The sequence below is a fragment of the Prionailurus viverrinus genome, chromosome B1, assembly GCF_022837055.1.
Source record: "Prionailurus viverrinus isolate Anna chromosome B1, UM_Priviv_1.0, whole genome shotgun sequence".
Taxonomy (NCBI): Eukaryota; Metazoa; Chordata; class Mammalia; order Carnivora; family Felidae; genus Prionailurus; species Prionailurus viverrinus.
The window spans coordinates 91,363,236-91,384,026 of record NC_062564.1 but is presented as its reverse complement, the minus strand read 5'-3'; the positions used below and the strand labels follow the sequence as shown (position 1 = coordinate 91,384,026).

At 33.2% G+C, this 20,791-nt stretch overlaps 1 pseudogene; it reads left to right on the top strand.

Moving 5' to 3' along the window:
* LOC125164810 (exportin-4-like) overlaps positions 1-5,833 on the top strand; it is a 31,940-nt pseudogene extending 26,107 nt beyond the window's left edge.
* Positions 5,834-20,791: the final 14,958 nt, after the last annotated feature.

Below are 20,791 nucleotides of genomic sequence, written 5' to 3'. Positions count from 1 at the left end.
ACTGGATAAAAAATATGTGGGGTATATACACTATGGAATATTATTCAGCCATAAAAAAGAATGAAACCTTTCCATTTGCAACAACATGGATGCTCTAAAGGGTAAGTGAAAAAAATCTGTCAGAGAAAGGCAAGTACCACATGATTTCACTCATATGTGGAATTTAAGAAACAAAACAAATGAACAAATAAAAAATGAAATAAACAAAAAGAGACTGTTGAATACAAAATGTTAAATACAGACTATTAAGAACAAACTGATGGTTGCCAGAGAGCAGATAAGTCAGAGGATAGGTGCAATAGACAAAGGAGATTAAGAGTATGCTTATCTTTTTTCTTTAATTTTGTTTTTAATGTTTATTCATTTTTTTGAAAGACCAAGAGAGACAGAGTGTGAGTGGTGGAGGAGCAGAGAGAAAGGGAGACACAGAATCCGAAGCAAACTCCAGGTTCTGAACTGAGAGCACAGAGCCCCACATGGGGCTTGAATTCAGGGACTGTGAGTTCATGACCTGAGCCGAAGTCAGACACCTAACTGACTGAGTCACCCAGAAGCCTCAAGAATACACTTATCTTGCTGAGCACTGAGAAATGTATAGAACTATTGAACTATTATATTGTGCACCTGAATTGTATGTTAAGATTGTATGTTAATTATACTTGAATTATACTTGAAATTAATGGCATCTATCTGTTGGTGCAAGAAAATATAGTCTTTTCAAAACAGCACAAAGATCATGAAAAAATATCAAAATCTTATAAGCATATTTGTAATTGTTTACTAGAAAATGTTGTAACTTAATAACAATATATAATTTACTGCTGCATTTAACTGTGACATTTTAAATAATTTCCCCAATGCAATTCCATTATTAGCATTCTTTATTTTTTTACAGCTTACAAGCAATCACAACATTGATGATTTTGGATGATACTCTCCATGTATAACACACCACACTATTTTTTTAAAAATCTGGGTTAATTATTTTTAAGTTGATGAATTTTGGTATTCTATTTTTGACAGTTATTTCAAAAGAGTATTATTAATTAAATCAAAAGACACATAAATCCTAAATAATCAATCCTTTAAAAATACTAATAACTTTGAACGTAATACTCATGGCAGTTATCTGTTAACAAGATTATTCTAATAGACATTATTTAGATAAACAAGTAAATATTATCACTCATAGTTTTCCCTCTCTAATATGCTCCCATATTATATACTCTTGGACTTAATAATCAGAGACCTCCTCACTCACCTGTATAAATTTCAATACATTTCTTGATCATTCTTAGCTTGAGCTTTCTTATCTCTAAAATACGTGCACTTCTTAAGTTACTTGGCTGTAATAATCACTTAAGTGATGTAATGGAAGTTATTTGATCATTACTTTGGAGACCCTCGACTTAGCTCTCCCCAAAGAAGCAATGATGCATTCTTAAAGTGCTCTGTGTGAGGGAAGTGTTGGATTTTCCTGAGAGGAATTTCTACAAAGTAAAAACTTGTTACACATGTAAAAAATGAGTGTGCTTCTCACAGGATTTTATTAGGCTTAAGGAAAAGCCTTCCTACCAGAGATAAGAACTGCAAAAGTTGACAGAGAATTCAATCTTGTTATACTATATGAATATAAACTAAAGGATAAGATAGGCTTTAGAATTAATGCAGGTTGGAATCTGTTATTTTATATCAAAAGAAGATGAGCTAATGAAAACAATAATGTTAGTAAGCACTTACTATATGTCAACAAATATATAATCTCATTTTGACCTCAAGCAAATAAAAAGCACGAAGAGGTATGGTTGTCAGTCCATTTTTGCACCTGATGAAATTGAGGCACAAAAAGGTAAAAAAAAAAAAATGCCCTTGAAAACACAGCCAGTAAGTGGTAGAGTATAATTTAAACGTCTTTATTCAGTTTGCACTTCCATAATTGGCTGAATAATCAACAATGAAATACCTAGAAAAAGAAAGACAGAACAGTGTCCAGGAAGTCATCAACAGGAAGGCATCAACAACATGAGTGTGATATCAACTTACTCAAGAATGAGAGTAAGTCATCAATAATTGGGAGGGAGAGACTATCTGGGAAGTCAGGGTAGTTGGAATTCAGATAATTTAAATCATTTTTTTCTTCCTGATGATCAAGGAAAAGATAACAGTATTCTTGATGAGAAAACATAATATAATAAAAGAGGGATGAGGTCAAATCTGGATGGCAAAGAAATGTGAATACAATTGACAATAATGGGGTAATCATAAAACAACAATAACCTAGGAGTCGAGCAATAAAGAATAAAGGAGAGTTTGGGGTCAAAAAGGGAAATCTAAATATCTTCCCCTCATACCAATTCTCTATCCCTAAAGCTTACTCATCTATTTCCTGCTCATGCTTTAAATCTCAGGTTAAACTCTCATTTCCAGATTAGATTCCCTTGCAACTGGTTCTGTTGAATATTTGTTTCTTTAGTAACCTTACCACAGCTGTAATTAAATAAGCTTTTTGTAATTAGGCAAACCTTTGTGTAACTACATATTATTAAAAATTTCTTCTTTTCCAGGCTAGATTGTATGTTCCCTGGGGACCGAGTTATCAATTGCATATTGTGATATCATGTTTCTTATCCCAGGGCTTGGCATGTGGTATATCTCAAAAAGTTATTTTTGATGAAAAACAGAAAGATCATATAAGAAAGAGGATAAAAAAACCACTTAAATAGCTACCAGATAATAGCATCTACTATTTATTGGATGCTTTCTCTGAATTTGGCATTCTTTTCACAAGTCTGTAAACTAGGTGCTGTTGTTATTTTCGCCATGCAGACTAGGAAACAAGTGAAGTAGTCATTCATCACAGTCAGTTTGTTCACAGAGAATGGCCTTCGAGCCACTGTGAAGTATTGGTTCTGAGACATGCAGCTCTAAAGGAGAATGGTCATCTCTCCCAGGCACTCTGTGCCAGTGTGGAGTTAGATTTTATTATGTTCAGGGAAAACACTATATATATATATATATATATATATATATATATATATATAGTGTGTATATATATAGATATATATATAGTGTGTATATATATATAGATATATAGTATGTGTATATATATAGATATATATAGTGTGCATATATATATATATATATAGGGTGGCATTATTCAATTTGCAAAATAGTAATACGTTATTCTAGTTAACATTTTGTGGAGAATATGTTGGAGTAATTAGTTAGCTTTTGTATTATAGTAGTGTTTGTGGCTATGTTGAAAACTGGTTGAATATACAAATACTGACATATCAAGACTGGCAATTTCTTATACAGACATATGTAAGAGATATTGTGGATTAGTTACAGACCACCACAATAAGGTGAATATCACAGTAAAGCAAGTCAAATCAACTTTTTTTTGTTGTTTCCGAGTTCCTATAAAAAGTATGCTCATACAATACTGTAGTCTATTAAGTGCATAATAGCAGTATGTCAAAAAATACATACTTTTTAAAATGCATTTATTTCTAAAAAATACTAACCATTTTCTGAGCTTTCAGCTTTTCTGGTGAAGGGTCTTGTCTCAATGTTGACTGACCAGGGTGGTGGTTGCTGAAGATTGGAACGTCTGTGGCAATTTTTAAAAATAAGACAACAATGAAATTTGCCGCATTGATTGATCCTTCCTTTCATGAACAATTTCTCTGGAGCATGTGATGCTATTTGATAGCATTTTATCCACAGTGGAACTCCTTTCAAAATTGGAGTCAATCCTCTCAAACCCTTGCTGCTGCTTTATCTACTAAGTTTATCTAATTTCTAAGCCCTTTGTTGTTATTTCAACAATCTTCACCGTATCTTCACCAGGAATAGATTCCCTTTCAAGAAACCACTTTCTTTGCTCACCCATAAGAAGCAAATACTCATCTATTACAGTTTTACCATGCTATTGCAGAGATTCAAATGTAATAATAATGAAAAACCTTGAATTATTGCAAGAATTACCAAATGGGACACAGAGACATCAAGTGATCAAATGCTGTGGGAAAAACAGCACCAACAGACATGCTCGAAGCAGAATTATCTCAAGCCTTCAGTGTAAAAATGCATTATTTGCAAAGCACAACAAAGGAAAGCAAAATAAAATGAGGTATACCTGTAGATGTTACTGGCATTCAGATGTATGTCTGAAATTATGAAGACATTTCTGGATTGGGACTAGCACTTATGAATCTTCAGCATTATATTGAAGTTGAGCCTTGAAGGAAAAGAAGCTTATGCAAAATTAGTCTGTGAAGAGGTAAGAAAAAGGAAGCATCCGTATCAAATACTAAAAATCAAATGAAAAGAAGTAACATGAAATAACATAATATAAATAAAATAGAAAAGCAGAAGAAATTTAATTGGAAAAGGGACTGAATAGAATCAAGCGAAGCTTGAAAAAAATAAAAGAAGAAAGTGTGTTTTCTCAGAAGCAAAAAGAAGAGAGTTGTTCAAGGAAAAACTGAACACATGGATGTGCAAATAGATTGCGATGAGAATAATGTGAAAACATCCATCTATCAAGTCAAAGGGAAGTAGTAAAACTCTTGGGAGATATTTAAACTTTTAAGGTTAAAATAGTTGTAAAAACGTGGCAAGAGTAGTGGGTGTAAATTGTTCACTTTATTTTTATTAAAAACGCTTAGATGATATATTTACACCTTTTAAAATTAAAAATAGAGTAGGTCAGGGAGCCTGGGTAGCTCAGTAGGTCGTGCTTCTGACTTTGGCTCAGGTCATGTTCACTCGGTTCATGAATTTGAGCCCCATGTGGGGCTTTGCACTGATAGTACAGACCCCACTTTGGATTCTCTGTCTCGCTCTCTCTCTCTCTGCCCTACCCCTGCTGTGCTCTCTGTCTCTCTCTCTCTCAAATAAATAAACATTAAAAAATTAAAAAAAATAAATAATAAAAATAGAGAAGGTCAAGAAATGGACTCAAAAGATTAGCTGGACTTGAAAGCAAGAGCTAATTTTTTGTTAACCTTGACAATGGCAATTTGAATACTTTAGTTGGGAGCAGAAGGCACCCCTCGGTGGGTGGAGGAGTGATGCGAAGGTAAGGAATGAAACCTCACTGGTGGAGATAACTTTCAAAAAGTTGGATGTGAGGTGGGGAAGAATGCAGAAAGCAAAATATAAAATTTCCTAAAATTAGTGAGATATTTGGGTTTCTATTTATCCCTGAATATTACAGGTATGGAGCGGGGGAAAAATCCTTTGTTTGGGAAACACAGTTTCCAAAGCTAATTATCAATTAATTCGTCAATCTATTTACCTAATTGCCAAGGAATTGAAAATTATTGTAGTGTTTCTACACTATATGCTATTCTGTGTAAAGTGAGAATCAATGCATCTTACTTGTAAGAAAGGATGAAAAAAAAAACTTATGTTTACTACTTAATTTCCATCAGTTTGATTTGGAAGGAATTAAAAACTTTTTCATCTACCCACTTGGGTTCAGTGATTGGGGACTTTGAATTAACTGTCAAAATTCAAAGGACATATTAACAAGAGAAAACACAAAGTTTATTCATGTCCATGTGAGTGCACACAGAAGTGGCTCCCTGGACAGCTAGAGATAATGGTTGATATATCATCTTAATAAGAAGGGGGGTTGAGACTTCAAGGGAAGTGAAATAGCAGGAAACTAATGAGTAACAATGGGGGAGAACCAAGTGGAAGGTATGGAAAATTTTGTGTACGTAATTTCTCACGTAGGTACCAGTGTCCCGTCCCCTTTCTGGCTGTAAACCTCCTGGAGAAAGAATTTATGATAGCTCTTTTAGAGGCTTGTTTAAGTTAGCAAAAGGATTTGTATATATGTGTGTGTGTATGGCTGCTATTTCTTCAGATGTTTTCATCTTAAAATAATCTTCATACTATTTTTGTGGGCCCAAGTGGATCCCATCACTGATGCTTAATTGTTTAATATCAAGTTTGTGCCTTTTTAATTTAATTTTTTCTCATACAATGTAATAAATGCAAAATTAAGACAGCTCAAACGCCATTTATTTATACAAATTTTAAAGTCTTCAATGCTTTCTCATTTTATTTATAATTAATTTTATTCCTTTTTGTATTCGTTTAAGTGGAACACAATTTGACTACAAACATATAATGGTCTTGATTCTTGCTTGTACCATTTTCAGAGTGTATGTTCTAGTTACAAAAAGCAATGAGTGGCAATATGCACTTCATGTGTTAATGTGTATTGTTTAACTTCTTATTTCTGCCTGCATTAGCATTCCTGTCAAATCTTTCTCCAGGAACAGTTATACGAAACAATCTACAAAAAGAAAAATCTGCCATTTGTTCACTAGTTATTCCACTGAAACATTTTGATAGGTGTACTTAGCTTTAGGCCTTTCTTATATTTACATTCATGTTTGTGATTAAAAGACTCAGCCATAAGGGGCACCTGGTGACTCAGTCGATTAAATGTCAGACTTCGGCTCAGGTCATGATCTCACGATTTGTGAGTTCGAGCCCCGTGTCAGGCTCTGTGCTGACCGCTCAGAGCCTTGAGTTTGCTTCGGATTCTGTCTCTCCCTCTCTCTCTTAGCTTGTGCCCTGTCTCTCTCTCTAAAAAATAAATGAACATTAAAAAGTTTAAAAAAAAGTTTCAAATATGAGATCATTATGTAAAGGTTCAAATTCTGGCTTTAATTTCATGGTATAAATTTTGGTAACTCATTTTATCACTGGTTGCTTCAGAATCTTCATCTGTAAAATCATGACCATAATAGTACCTATCTCATAGCATTATTATGAGGATTAAATGAGACGGTTTATATACAACAGGATAGTTCTTGGCAATGGTAAACACTTAATAAGCATTAAACATTATTAATCATCAAACATTAGGTATAATTAGGGGTGCCAGGGTGGGTCAGTTGGTTAGTGTCCAACTTTGGCTCAGTTCCTAATCTTGCAGTTTGTGGTTCGAGCCCCACATCAGACTTTGTGTTGACAGTTCAGAACCTGGAGCCTGCTTCAGATTCTGTGTCTCCCTCTCTCTCTCTGTCTGCACCTCCTCCACAAGTGCTCTCTCTCTCTTTCATAGATAAACATTAAAAAAATTAAAAATGGACATAATTAATAAACATTAGACATTATTATATCATGTAAATTATTAGCTCTTAAAAACTACCTCATTTTCTTCTCTTATTTTTTATACTCTTGGACAATCATATAAGGCCATTAAAAGTTATTAAAAGATTAATCATGATCTACTAAGGAGTTTAGCCATATAGGAAACTTGTCAAATTCTTAACTTTGAAGAAATAGTGTAATTAGCAAAAAATTTTGAGAATCATAAAATGTATAAAATTATAAGCTCAAATTCTGGTAAATTTATAAATAATATATTCCAATTCTACATGTTTTTTTAAAAAGTGTTTCCCAAATAATTACAGAAATCAATAAATTTTCAATACTTCAAAGTTTTAGAATAACAACATGGCATAATTGAGGGAAATTAAATATATTACAATGTTAATTACGTTTTGATTCTGCTAATTTACTTAATCCGATTATTTATAGAATCCCTGTAAAGAAATGTGGAATTATATTGATAGATGGAAGATTTAAGTGTAACTTTTTCCTATAGGTAAAGAGGTAGTTTTCAAAGTAAACTATGCTTTGAAAGTTTCTCAAGGTATCTGCCTTAAAATAATTAGAGATTATCATCAACTCAAATATCATCAACTAATCTTAAAGTATGTGCTTTCTAATGAAACATGTTGAGGTAGTAACAAATTATTTTTTATTATTGTTTTATTCTTAAAGTTCTTTTGTAGTAACATATTTTAAAATAATAAAATAGTGTTTTTTATAAGATATGTGTAAGTCACATAGTGTTTTCTGAAACTAGATCAAGATTATTACACAAGGATATGCGCAAAGAATTGCCTAAAATTGTAATTAATACATTTAAATAGCATGTATTAATTATTTTCTGGTAATGAAATACTGAATGAAGTGTAGGCTTATGGATTTAATTTTTTTTTAATTTTGGTGGTAACAATAGTATTGAAACACATAATATAGAAACTTAAAATGTTAAAAGTTAGAAAAATTTTTGTGAGTTATAGGTTAAAAAAGACTCTTTTGACAATTAAAAATAATTATTTGGTACTAATAAGTGAAACCTACAAAACCATACAGCATCTACATCATGTTTATTTGAGAGTTTGCTAATATTTAGAAGAAAGGATGTTTTTTAAATTAACAGAAAGATTGTGGAAAGTTTGGAAAATGTGTGAAAAACTTATTCTCTCTTTCTTACTTTAAATTTTACAAAATAATGGATTGTTGTTTGTTTGTTTAGTATTTTTAAACTGGGGGAGGGAAGCTAAATTGATTTCTTGCTATTTTTTGTTTAATGTGCTTAGTACTTACATCTAACCTATAGAGATAAAGGAGTAAGTATTGATTATAGAATGTAATTGTAACCTTATGTCATTTTTACTTCAACAGCAGTAGCTTTTTGATGTTTATTTTTTTCCAATAGAAGTTGTTCTTTGGGGAGATTTGGTAGTATTTTTTTTTTAAATTCTATTTAAGTAATATTAAAATCCTATTGAAATAACATTAGCATGAAACTTTAATAAGACTTGCTATAACTCCATTAACAAAAGGAACCTTAGTTTGAGCACATACATACAGCTAGATACATCAGCTGCTTCAAAGTAATAAATCATGTCAAGATATGAAAAACATGGAACATAATATGATGTTAAATTTCATACATATGTGTGTACTAAATTTCCATAATCAATCATCTCAAATCAAGTGTGGTTTTAGAATATATCTTAAAGCCGACAAGCTAAAAAAAGGTTTTTGTTTATTTTCAAAACGTAATACATAAATTTACAGTATTTTGGGGATTTTTTTTTTTAGGATTGTCTTACAAATTAGAGCATAGTGAATGCATACTATAAAACTCTCTAGAGGTGAATACTCACGTTTGCTAAAGATTTCCATGATAGTGATTAATTTTTAGACAAAAAGCATCCCAGAATTCTTCAAACTCCTGAAAATCCTGATCATAGAGTGTGATAATAGACATAACCAGACACAAAGGCATATAGAGGTGTAACAATCTATAAAACCTTTATTAATATTTATATTCATAAATTGAAGCAATTTAGAAGTACTATAATGTCTTCAAAATATATAATACTGCTAATAATTAAGTGTTAAACAAAACTTTATTAACTGGTGAGATAAGAAAAAATCATACTTTTACAGATAATACTAGGTTTATGTTCAAGTTTCAAGCCTTTAACATAATGATATTGTTGAAGAAGTTTGGTAAAGTATAATTCAAATTAATGAATCGGGTTAGAAAAAAAGCCATATAAATAGAAGGAGTCAAGTTTTCCATTCCAACTTAGGAAAAAATATTATAATTATTTTCTGAATGCAAAAGAGACTACCTTTGTTATAAATTTTTTCATAAGGACATTGTAGAAAGAATAGTACAATTTTCAGTATATATTCTACAAGTTTCTCAAAGTTTCTGGGGGAGAACAGAGAATATGAAGGAAGACATAGCTGCTAAATTTCATTTAAGATGGTTACTACACTTGTTTTTAAAAAGACACATGGATGTTGGGGCATCTGGGTGGCTCAGTTGGTTAAGCGTCCTACTTTGGCTCAGGCCACAGTCTCACAGTTTGTGAGTTTGATTCCCGCATTGGGCCCTGTGGATTCTCTGCCCCTACCCTGCTCACTTTTGCTCACGCTCTAAAAAATAAATGAGCACTTAAATATTTTTTTTAATTTTTTAAAAATCTTTGTTTATTTTTGAGAGAGAGAGAGAAACAGAGCGTGAGCAGAGGGGGAACAGAGAGAGAAGGAGACACACAATCCGAAGCAGGCTCCAAGCTCCGATATGCAAACACAGAGCCCGACGCAGGGCTTGAACTCACGAACCGCAAGATCATGACCTGAGCCCAAGCCAGACGCTTAACCGACTGAGCCACCCAGGCATCCCTAATTTTTTTTTTTTAAGACATATGGATGTTGGGGCGCCTGGGTGGCTCAGTCAGTTAAGCGTCTGACTTCGGCTCAGGTCATGATCTCTCACTTCGTGAGTTCGAGCCCCGCATCGGGCTCTGTGCTGACAGCTGAGAGCCTGGAACCTGTTTCAGATTCTGTGGCTCCCTCTCTCTCTCTCTCACCCTCCCCTGTTCATGCTCTGTCTCAAAAATAAAAATACAATGTAAAAAAAAAAAAGACATATGGATGTTGACAAATAATATTTTGGAGAACAGGAAATTTCAAAGTTAAAAAGTAAAAGTCAAACAACAAGATTATTTGTCTGGAGGAAGAAGAATAAATGATTCTTCTGAATAGAATAAAAGGTGAAACAGGACAAAACAACCAACCAAACAAAAACCGTGAACTGGAAACAGGCTCAAAGTCTCTGAAAATTAAGAGAAATGAAAATAAATGTGGTCTTTAAGACAGTTTTGAGGGGCATCTGGGTGGCTCACTTGGCTGAGTGTCCGACTTCAGCTCAGGTCATGATCTCTCAGTTCGTGGGTTCGAACCCCACATCGGACTCTGTGCTGACAGCTCAGAGCCTGGAGCCAGCTTCAGATTCTGTGACTCCCTCTCTGTCTGCCCCTCCCCCACTTGCTGTGTCTGTCTCTCAAAAATGAATAAACATTTAAAAAATTACAAAAAAAGTTTTGAATTTTTAAAAAATAACTTACACTTACAGATATATATGTATGTACATATATATGTATATATGTTTTTTTCCCTCAAAATAACACCATCCAGGAATAGATCACCTAACTTTGTCAAAAGACCTGAGAATCATTGTTGATAAAGTGTCTTAGAGATGGTGGCAAATGAAAATGTATCACATCATTAAATTTTAACTCAGCAAAAACATGAAAACATTTAGAAAAGTTTGGCAGTTTTAATCGTGCAACATGAAGCATTCTATAATATATAATGATCCGAGTTAATTGTGTGTCCTTGAAGCCAACATTTAACTTTTTGGAGGTTAGTTTTTCCTTTCTTATAAATTTAATGGTGGAAGTCAAGATTACGGTAGGGAAAAGGTCGACCAAATTGTCTTCCATATCACAGTTCTCCCTTATTTTTTTCACCCGGATGCAAAACATAAATCTCTTTCATTTAATATATACTTTCAAACAGGGTAGGAATATATTTATTCAGTTTATAAAGAAATTATTTGACCCTCAAGCAATATGTTAGTAAAAGTAATAAAAAGTCCTTCCCAACCACAGGTATATGACTTTTTTTTTTTTTTCCGTTACAGTCGACTTTAAAAAGGGGATTTATTTTTCTCTTCCTTCTCTCATCCTGACCATGCATGGACACTGTTCTTGTTTATCAGTGATCACTATGTTGTTAAATCCAATGTGCATCTTCCAGTTACCAGGTAATAAGTTACCTTATTTAACATCTCCTGTCCTTTCTTAAAGGATTCCTGTCCTTTCTCTTTTCTTTACATAAGCATAAAAGCTGCCAAGATGAATTCCTGAAATTTCTGAATATAGAATATTTAAAAATCATGTATAGAAATATTTATGCAGGATACTCTGTGGTCATTTTGGGGAAAAAATGTAATAAAGAGTGGTCACAAGGAAAGTTGAACCATCTACCAAGACTGATCTTCACAGAGAATCTTCCTTTTTGAATTTGCCACAAACACAAACATTGTCTCATCCTTGCATCTCCGAAACCTGATTTTCCAGACTGCAGAGAGCAATTTCCTCTTAGCATAAAACTTGTGTTTCCTATTTAAATGTTTTTCTACTACACTGAGTAGGAAGTGAAATATAACAGCTGAGGGGGAAAGGTCACTCAGACCCTCTGATTATTTGCTTTTACATTTCCCAGAATGTGAGATATATTGGGAATTTTATTTTTTTCATTTTTTATGTTACTTTTTAAAAATTTTTATTTGAATTCCAATTAGTTACTGTACAATGTAATATTAGGTTCAGATTGCAGTACAGTAATTTAACACTTCCATACATCACCCTGTGCTCATCACAAGTGCACTCCTTAATTCCCATCAACTATTTTGTCCATCCCCACATCTACCTCCCCTCTGGGAACCATCAGTTTGTTGTCCACAGTTAAGAATCTTTCTTGATTTTCCTTTCTTTTTGCCACTTTGCAATTTTAGTTAGAATGCCAGATTTTAATCTAAAGAGGAAAAAATCATTGCCATGATGCTTAAACATTCATGTCACCTTATTTTGCCCTACCAGTATCTCCTTAGAAGTGGACACTAGGTATACAATGGGAGTTTCTCTCTGATCTAGGAAAAGGACCAAAGAAACATAAAAGACACTTATAATAAAAAAATATATGTTACCTGTTTGGATTAAGAAATAACATAGAGTGTGAGGTTGCAACCTACTTTACAGTCCTTCCTGCAGTTTTGATTAATCCTGTTGCTTTGGCAGTCCTCTTAAATTGTCAGACTAACAATTTAGTTCTGTGTGGAATAAGGATAAGGATACCCAACTTGAAAACCTCAAAAAATTATTCCGAGAATCAGGTGTAGCAATGCATGTGAAGAACTATCTCACCTGAAAAATGAAATACAAATATGACATTAATAATTAATTTTTCCCCAAGGAGAAAACAATTGCTACTTTTACTAGTTAGATAGGGCTGCTGTAACAAAGTACCACAAACTGGGTACCACAAACTGGTACTTCTTCTTTAACACAAGAAATGTATTGTCTCCGTGTCCTGGAGGCTCAAAGTGCAAGATCAAAGTATTGGTAGGATATTTTTGTTTTTGTTTTTGTTTTGTGAGGGCTCTGATGGAGAATCTGGTCCAGCCCTCTCTCCTAGTTTCTTGTGATTTGTTGGCAATCTTTGGCATTTCTTAGCTTGTTAAGCAGATCACATAGCATTCTTCCTGTGTGCATGTCTATGCCCAAATTTCTTCTTTATAGAAGGACATCGGTTGTATTGGATCAGCTACCCACCCTACTCCATTATGACTTCATCTTAACTTAAATAATTATATCTGCAATGACACTATTTCCAAATAAGTTTACACACTTAGGCACTGGAAGTTAGGATTTTAACATATGAATTTTGGAAGGGCACAGTTCATCCCAGAACACCATCATATAAAAAATGGACTTAAAGTTCACTCTTAATCTTTTAGTTACTTCCTGACTCTCGTCATCTGTCAGTCGCAGAGATTTTCTCTCCATACTCTTTAAAACAGTACCACTCACAGAAAAATGATAAAAGAACTCACTTAACTCCTTACCTATTTGCTTGTTTAGACCATTAAAAAACACTTTATAGCTAAAAGGTTGTTCTCTGTAAATCTATTTTTGCAACAAATTTTGAGAGCAGTATGATCAATCAAAGATGTTTATGTTTTTATTTTAAAAAACAAAAGAAAAGAAAAAAATACGGGCAATCATAAGTATTTCCCTATCTAAATCTCTAAATTTTAAGGAAATCGGGGATATTTAAGGCTCTAATATTCACAAAGTAATAAGAAGACTATTTTTTTTTAACTTGGAAGTATTGACAGCTTGATCTCTAACATGTCCATTCAAGAAAACAACTCCTATGTCTCTCTTTCTTATTTAATGTCACAAAGACAGTTTTTTCTCTTAGAGAAACAAATATTAATTGTACAAGATCCTATCAATTGGATAATTCTTTTGAGATTCAATAAGCATTCTCTATATATCTATCATGTTCAATTTAGATTAAGAAGCAGGATTTATATTCTATTTAGGCTTCCCGTAAATTGTCTTTGATTATACAACACATGTTCTTGTAGAATTGGGCACATTCTGATATAAAGTTAGTAGCAGACAAGTAGGTATTATATAGCACAACTCCTCAAGGTAAAAAGGGGTGGGTAATTTAATTTCCAAGGTGACAAATTGTCTTATCATGAGTGAGCAGGCAATTTCTTCCCTGAAATAAACAAAGTTGCCCAGGACAGCTTTAACTAGATGAAATCATTATCCTTTTAAAGACACAAGGGTTGAATAAAGTTAATTTACTCTGCTTTAGTGTCATGGTAGAAAATGGCATAAGAAAATAGTGCTGCCTTAAGGTAATGTTAAGCTGTTTAAATTCTTCAGTAAGAGAATAAAAATAGTATTACTTTAGGAAAAAAATACATATGCACACACACATATTTCTAATGAATTAGACTGCAATAATAGACTATTAAAAAGACAAATGTCTACTCCCTCACCTTTCTAAAGGACAAGCACATAAAAATACTTATTTATACCTCAATTTTTATAACCATTTAAAAAACTATTTAATAAGCCATAGCTTTAGTCATCTTCTGACCATGGCCTACAGCATTATGAGTTAATATGCACTAGGGATATTGGAAACATTTCTTTTCTTTGAATTCAGAATGGTACCAACAAAACTCTTTCCTGATAATAACCTGTCAAGCGTTCCTTAGTATTTTTCTCTTCTAACTTAGGATAAAAATTATGCCTAATTTTCAGTACCCCAATAATGGTGAATTATCAGGGGAATAGTTTGAGTTTCTTATTCCTTAAAGTTTCTCAACCTCTTTCATGCCAGTTCAAAGACCCAAATTTATCTTGAATTTCATGATCGTAAGAATTTATAGATTTGAATCTTAATTAAAATATAATAGAAATTAACAAAGAAAGGTTCAGAGAGGCAGCTTCCAGGCACCTTGATAGGCATAGCAGATAGACATAGCAAGTTTGTAAGTACCTGACCACCTTTTCCTAGAACATTTCTTATGGTTGTGTTTACAGCGAGTAAACTCAATAAATGAGGTAAGCCCCCCCCCCTCCTAATTCCAACTCAAAAACCAGTCTTGCATTTACCTACCACAAAAACAAGCGCAAGCTCCTTAAAATAGCCTATGACATCTCCAAGCATGCATAATGGGCCTTTTGTATCACCTCTACGGAGGGGACCTCTTGGGGGACAGGTGGCACTGGCATAAACTATTATGAAGCTCTAGCTCCTGCCCTTGCTGGGACCTAAAACTTTTGTCTCTCACTCAGCAGTCACACATCTTCTCCCAGTGTCCATGAACAGTAACAAACTAGCTTATTAGCTTGTAAGTGGGATAGAAGCTCAGACCCCGAGCAGTTTTTGACAGTAGAAATTAGGATATCCTCTTTGTGTTTGGTTTCTGCAGTTGAGCTAATAGAGAAGTAATTCATGTATTTGTAATTTGTAAGGACCATTCTTTTTTCACTGCTGCCCAAGTTATTTTAAAGAGGTGTGGAGACATGAAACAGTACTAGGCTCTTGCAGTATTACGTAACAGGACCTTACTATCCCTAGTACTAAAACTATTTTAGTACTCACAACAGGAAACAGATAGCATTATGTGTCTTTCCTTAGAGGGAGACAGACAGACAGACAAAGACAGAGAGGGAGTAAAGAAAGACAAGAGAGAGATTGATTTTAAACTCTCAGCTCAAAAACTTTGAAATGTTGAGAATGGACATAATAATGGAAATTTTTGAACTGAATAAGCAGTTTGGACAAGTTACAAATGTGGAAATAAGCAAACGGAACACAATAGAACTAGAATGTTTTGTGAAGTATGATGACTTATAAAATAAATTCAAAAAGCAAAATGACATTGTATTCACTTATAAGTTAATATAAACATTTTACAATCGTTAGCCATTGCACATTAGAACTGCAATATTAGATTTTAAAAACCTGGCACAAATCTGAACATGATTATAAGTATGTTCTGTATTTAGGCACTATGGCCTCTTAGTTAAAATGAACCATTCCTTTCAAATATCAGCCTTTACCCAACTCCACAGGCATTCCTTCAGGAGGGAGTTTCATTCTTTTGGATATTTTTATTTTCTGCAGTCATTTCACCTAAACTTCCTATATGTCTTGCATGAGGAAAGGACAGATGGATGAAATGTATTTGTCTCAGAATCTGTTGAGTTGAGATGCCCCAAGTGTGTGGGGGTGGGGGCACATCTAATGGGAATTCTCAGCATTTGATGTTTATGTATATGTGAACTATATATATGCACATCTTTGTACAGATATACACAATTTAGTTATATGTCATAGCAAATAGGTGGTTGCATTTAAAATGGATTTGATCTGTAAACATTGACACTGCTGAATACATAGGATTTTACATCAGAAATACTATAGTTCTCTTTTTAATCATCATACATTGCCTAACATTATGAGCAAAGTTCATATGTACTAGTGTCTGGGTTCTTATTCTAATTGTCCAGATGTCTTTGGAAAATTAATAACTATAATATGAAAGAAAAACTTTGTATCATAGTTCTACCATAATAATTTTTTTCCAACAGTGAGTCAAATGCCACTTTAATATGGAAAATCATATTAACAATTTTCAGAACAATTTTGAATGAACAAGTGAAAATATTATAGGCAAAATGATGGTATAGCTTTTACTGATCACACTATTTTACATTTTTAGAGGTATTGAATACTAAGCTGTGGTACATTCTGATAGGAGAAAATCTCATTTGTGATTGAAATTGAGAAACTTAAAATTGATAAATTGACAAATTGACTGTGTGTCTCATTGATAGAGTTTCCAAATTGAGGTTAAGGTAAAGGGTCTGCAAAGTCATGGAAAGGATATCTCTACCTCCATGGAAAATCCTCTTTTATATATTTTTTTGACTACCATTTAAGTCTATAAGATATTATAACAAATGCATATTACGGTGTAATTTGTGCTGTGATCTAAGATACGTCATTTAACACATGGAAAAAAAATAAAGTGGTATTATGAAAAAAAAATCCTGCACATGTCAGAAAATATGAGTTCGAATTTTCACTCAACCTGATTAGTTGCATGATTTGAGGAAATTTACTTCATTTTTCAGACTCTGGATTTTCTTTTCTGTAAAATGAATGTCAGCTAATTTCTAAAACTCTTACCACCTCCTATGTTTATTGATTTGTGTAGAAGACCTTGCGAATATGTTTGAGACATTAGCAATATAAAAAAAAAAGCTAGACATGCATTTGTAGGTCACTATTAGTGTGAGCATCCTTTATGAAAGAATATATGACCACATAAGAGAGAAAGTTATACTTAGGATGAGGGTTGAAGAATGAAAGGATGGAAGACATTCCAGGTAGAAATATATCCTAAATAAGGAACTGGTTTCAAGATCACCGTCCTTAGATGACAAGGAAAATGGGAGTGTAGATTTATTATTGATGACAAAGATGGTGGTGGTGGTGATAGTATTCATTGATTTTTGGTTTTAAACTATGGGGGGTTTGAAGGTTAGCAAATCAGCTGAAAAAGAAGAATATGTTAAAAAAAAAAAAAACACAAGCTAGTGGGGCACCTGGGTGGCTCAGTCAGTTAAGCAGCCAACTCTTGATTTCTGCTCAGGTCACGATCTCGCAGTTCATGGATTTACGTCCCGCGTCAGGCTCTGCACTGATAGTGTGGAGCCTGCTTGGGATCTCTCTCTCTCCCTAGACCTACCTGTGCTCTCTTTCTCCTCTCTCTCTCTCTCTCAAAATAAATAAATGAACTAAAACACACACACACACACACACACACACACACACACACAAGAAAACACAAGCTGGAAAAGTTAGCCTTGGAAACTTAGTTGAGCAAGGAAGGAAATCTATAACCGTTAGGGAAAAGTAAGGTAAATAAAATGAAAATATTTGGATAGAGCAAAGTTGAAGGAATTTAGATGTCCAGCAAGGCACATTACATGCATTCCCATATGCCTTGACACAATGAGTACGAATTATTAAACTTTTGAAATTATTCAGCTAGCTCTAAAATGATGTATTTCTTGAATTCTTAATTATTATTTATGTCTACCATAATGAAAACTTATGTACAGTTTATGATAGAAGAAGAAAGTTACTGAAAATAGCTCATAAAGGTTTGAAGTGATTTTTGTATTAATATTTTTTTTTACATTATTAAAGTAGCTTTTGAGTTTTTCAATGCTTGAATATATAATATGATAGATATAAAAATCAAAAATAAGAACTTTCAAAGTGTCATTTAATAAGATGATCAGGTTACTTCACTTGATATTTTAATAGTGTTATTGATAAGATTAAAGTTTATTTGTCAAACACCTGTATCTCTTTTCCTTTCATACTGCTTATTTGTGCTATTATGCTGGATTTTCATTTTATTTTTTTTCTACTTGGAAAAGAAAAGTAAACAATTTTATATTAAGCAATTTCTTCCATAAGGCCTCAATAGAAGACTCTTTAATCTAAAACATCCTACATTAGGTTCCGGTTTGGGGGTTCTTAGGTGAGAAAAATGTGTTACTGAGGGATCATGAGAAGATAGAGAATACCACTTACTACTTTGGGACAAATCAAGTTCGACAGTCCCTAGCTCAGGGCCATATTAGTTTTCTCTTCAGAACTCTATTACTTGCCTCAAAGAGTGTTAACTTTGAAGGGCAGAGAGTTTCATGAAGCGTTTTTTTTTCTTTTAGCATTTTATTTATCACCCTTGTATATATTTGTGATATTGAGTTTTATATATATATATATATATATATATATATGCATAAGACAAATTGGTTTTTGATGTTTTGCATAAAAGTGCACAGTAAGTGTTTTACAAAGAAAATATTAGGCTATGCTTTCTCTTTTTTGAGTTGCTAAGCAGATATCTATGACATTGATTGATGCATCATTTTGAAATCTGCAATGGTCTTTATGGTTTTAGTTATGAATATGCATGAAAAATCAGTTTTAGTAACTGTGCTATTAGAGATGTTCTAGGACTATAATTTAAGAGCAATTTCCTTAAAAGACAAAGGAACTTTGAATTACAATAGAGTAAGTGTTGATAGCTGGATGTCTTATTGAAAAATAGCTTCTTGTATTCAAGCACATTTTCCAATAGTGACAGGAAGTAATGACTAAAGGGGAGCACACATAGAGATATGTCAACTTCTAGTTGAATTACTGAAATACTTTAACATTCTGTCCACCTATGCCACATTATTTACCAAAATTTTAAAAATCATCATTAACACAGCACTATTATATTTCTGCCAAAGAAAGTGTCATATTTCTCATATATACTCATCCTGATTGGACAACAGAATATGTATTGATATTTTTAACGTTTATTTATTTTTTGGGGGGACAGAGAGAGACAGAGCATGAACGGGGGAGGGGCAGAGAGAGAGGGAGACACAGAATCGGAAACAGGCTCCAGGCTCCGAGCCATCAGCCCAGAGCCTGACGCGGGGCTCGAACTCACGGACCGCGAGATCGTGACCTGGCTGAAGTCGGACGCTTAACCGACTGTGCCACCCAGGTGCCCCTGTATTGATATTTTTAAAAGTTAGTCTTCAAAAATGATATTCCATGAATTCTTAATATTTTTTTTCTAACATGGCAACAATTCTATACATTCTGTTGTCATATCAGGATTTTCTTAATATTTACATGCCTGTTTTCAGAATTAATTCAAAAAACACAGTTCAAGTTAGAGAATATACACAGAGACATGCTTAGCTCAGTTATCCAAACATCGTTATTTTCATGGTTAAAATGAAAACAAACAAAAGCACTATTTGCTTTTTTACACTGTATTTCTGTTTTGCTATTATTTTGTTGTATTGATTTTGTTTTTCCTTTTGACTAATTAAAACTTATTTAATATAGAGAAAAACATACATAAATATATAAGTTTATAGATCCAAATTTCTGATATATGTTTAGCTAAAACCTTTGTCATATTTCATAACCATTTTTTTACTAATACGCTATAGAAAAAACTATCAGTATGTTTGTAGAATCCTTGATCTTTTTATAGCTTTCTGTTTGGTATGCAATAAACTTGTATACTAGACTTAATTTATATAAAATACCATATATGATAATATATCAAAGTAGAATAACTTCCTGTTCACTTGCTCAAAGCGTGATAGATTGGGGGAAAAAGGGGAACCCTTTCTAATTGTTCACGTTTCAGTCTTCTTTTAAGGCTACAGTTAAACAAAAAATAAGGAAATAAAGAAAACATATTCATATACCTGATTGTCACAGTGAAGAACATTGTTACAAAGCCACTGAGAATAGCTGCATTTTTACCAGGGCTAGGCCAGCTCTACTGCATCTATTATTTAGGAAACAACATAAAATGTTAGAGCTACATAATGGAAAACTGTAAATGAGTCAACCTTCTTGACACTCAGACTCTCAGGCACCAGGTTAATGTCACAGAGGCAAACTGGTCAGCATCCAGGGCAAGGAGCCAGATGTAGTATCTGAACTACACTCCCTGAAAGAATGTAGCTCACAGAGAAAATGGAGCAGTTTCAGGAGACTATGAGAATGTAATTTATGGTAGAATTACAGCGTGGCAGTTGGTGCCTATTGTGACTGGAGGAGTCAATGGGACTTCATGTCATCACTCACAGCAACTGATAACAACTAAAATCACAGAATGTATCCTCGGCAAGGTAATTAAAAATACACATTTTTCTGTAAAAGCAACTCTATTTAGTTACCCAATATTGCTACTAGGTCTTATGCACGTATACAACATTGATCCTGTTCTTAACTCCTAAACCCTTACAATGTTTCTTTTATTTAAGTGTAATATTAGTAGATGTTGACATTTACTTACATATGAAAAGCAGTTTAAATGGTTAATTTATTATCATATTTGTGGTCAATCCAATGAAAAACTGCAATTGTATTGTTAAATATTACTGAGTTCTCAATTTAA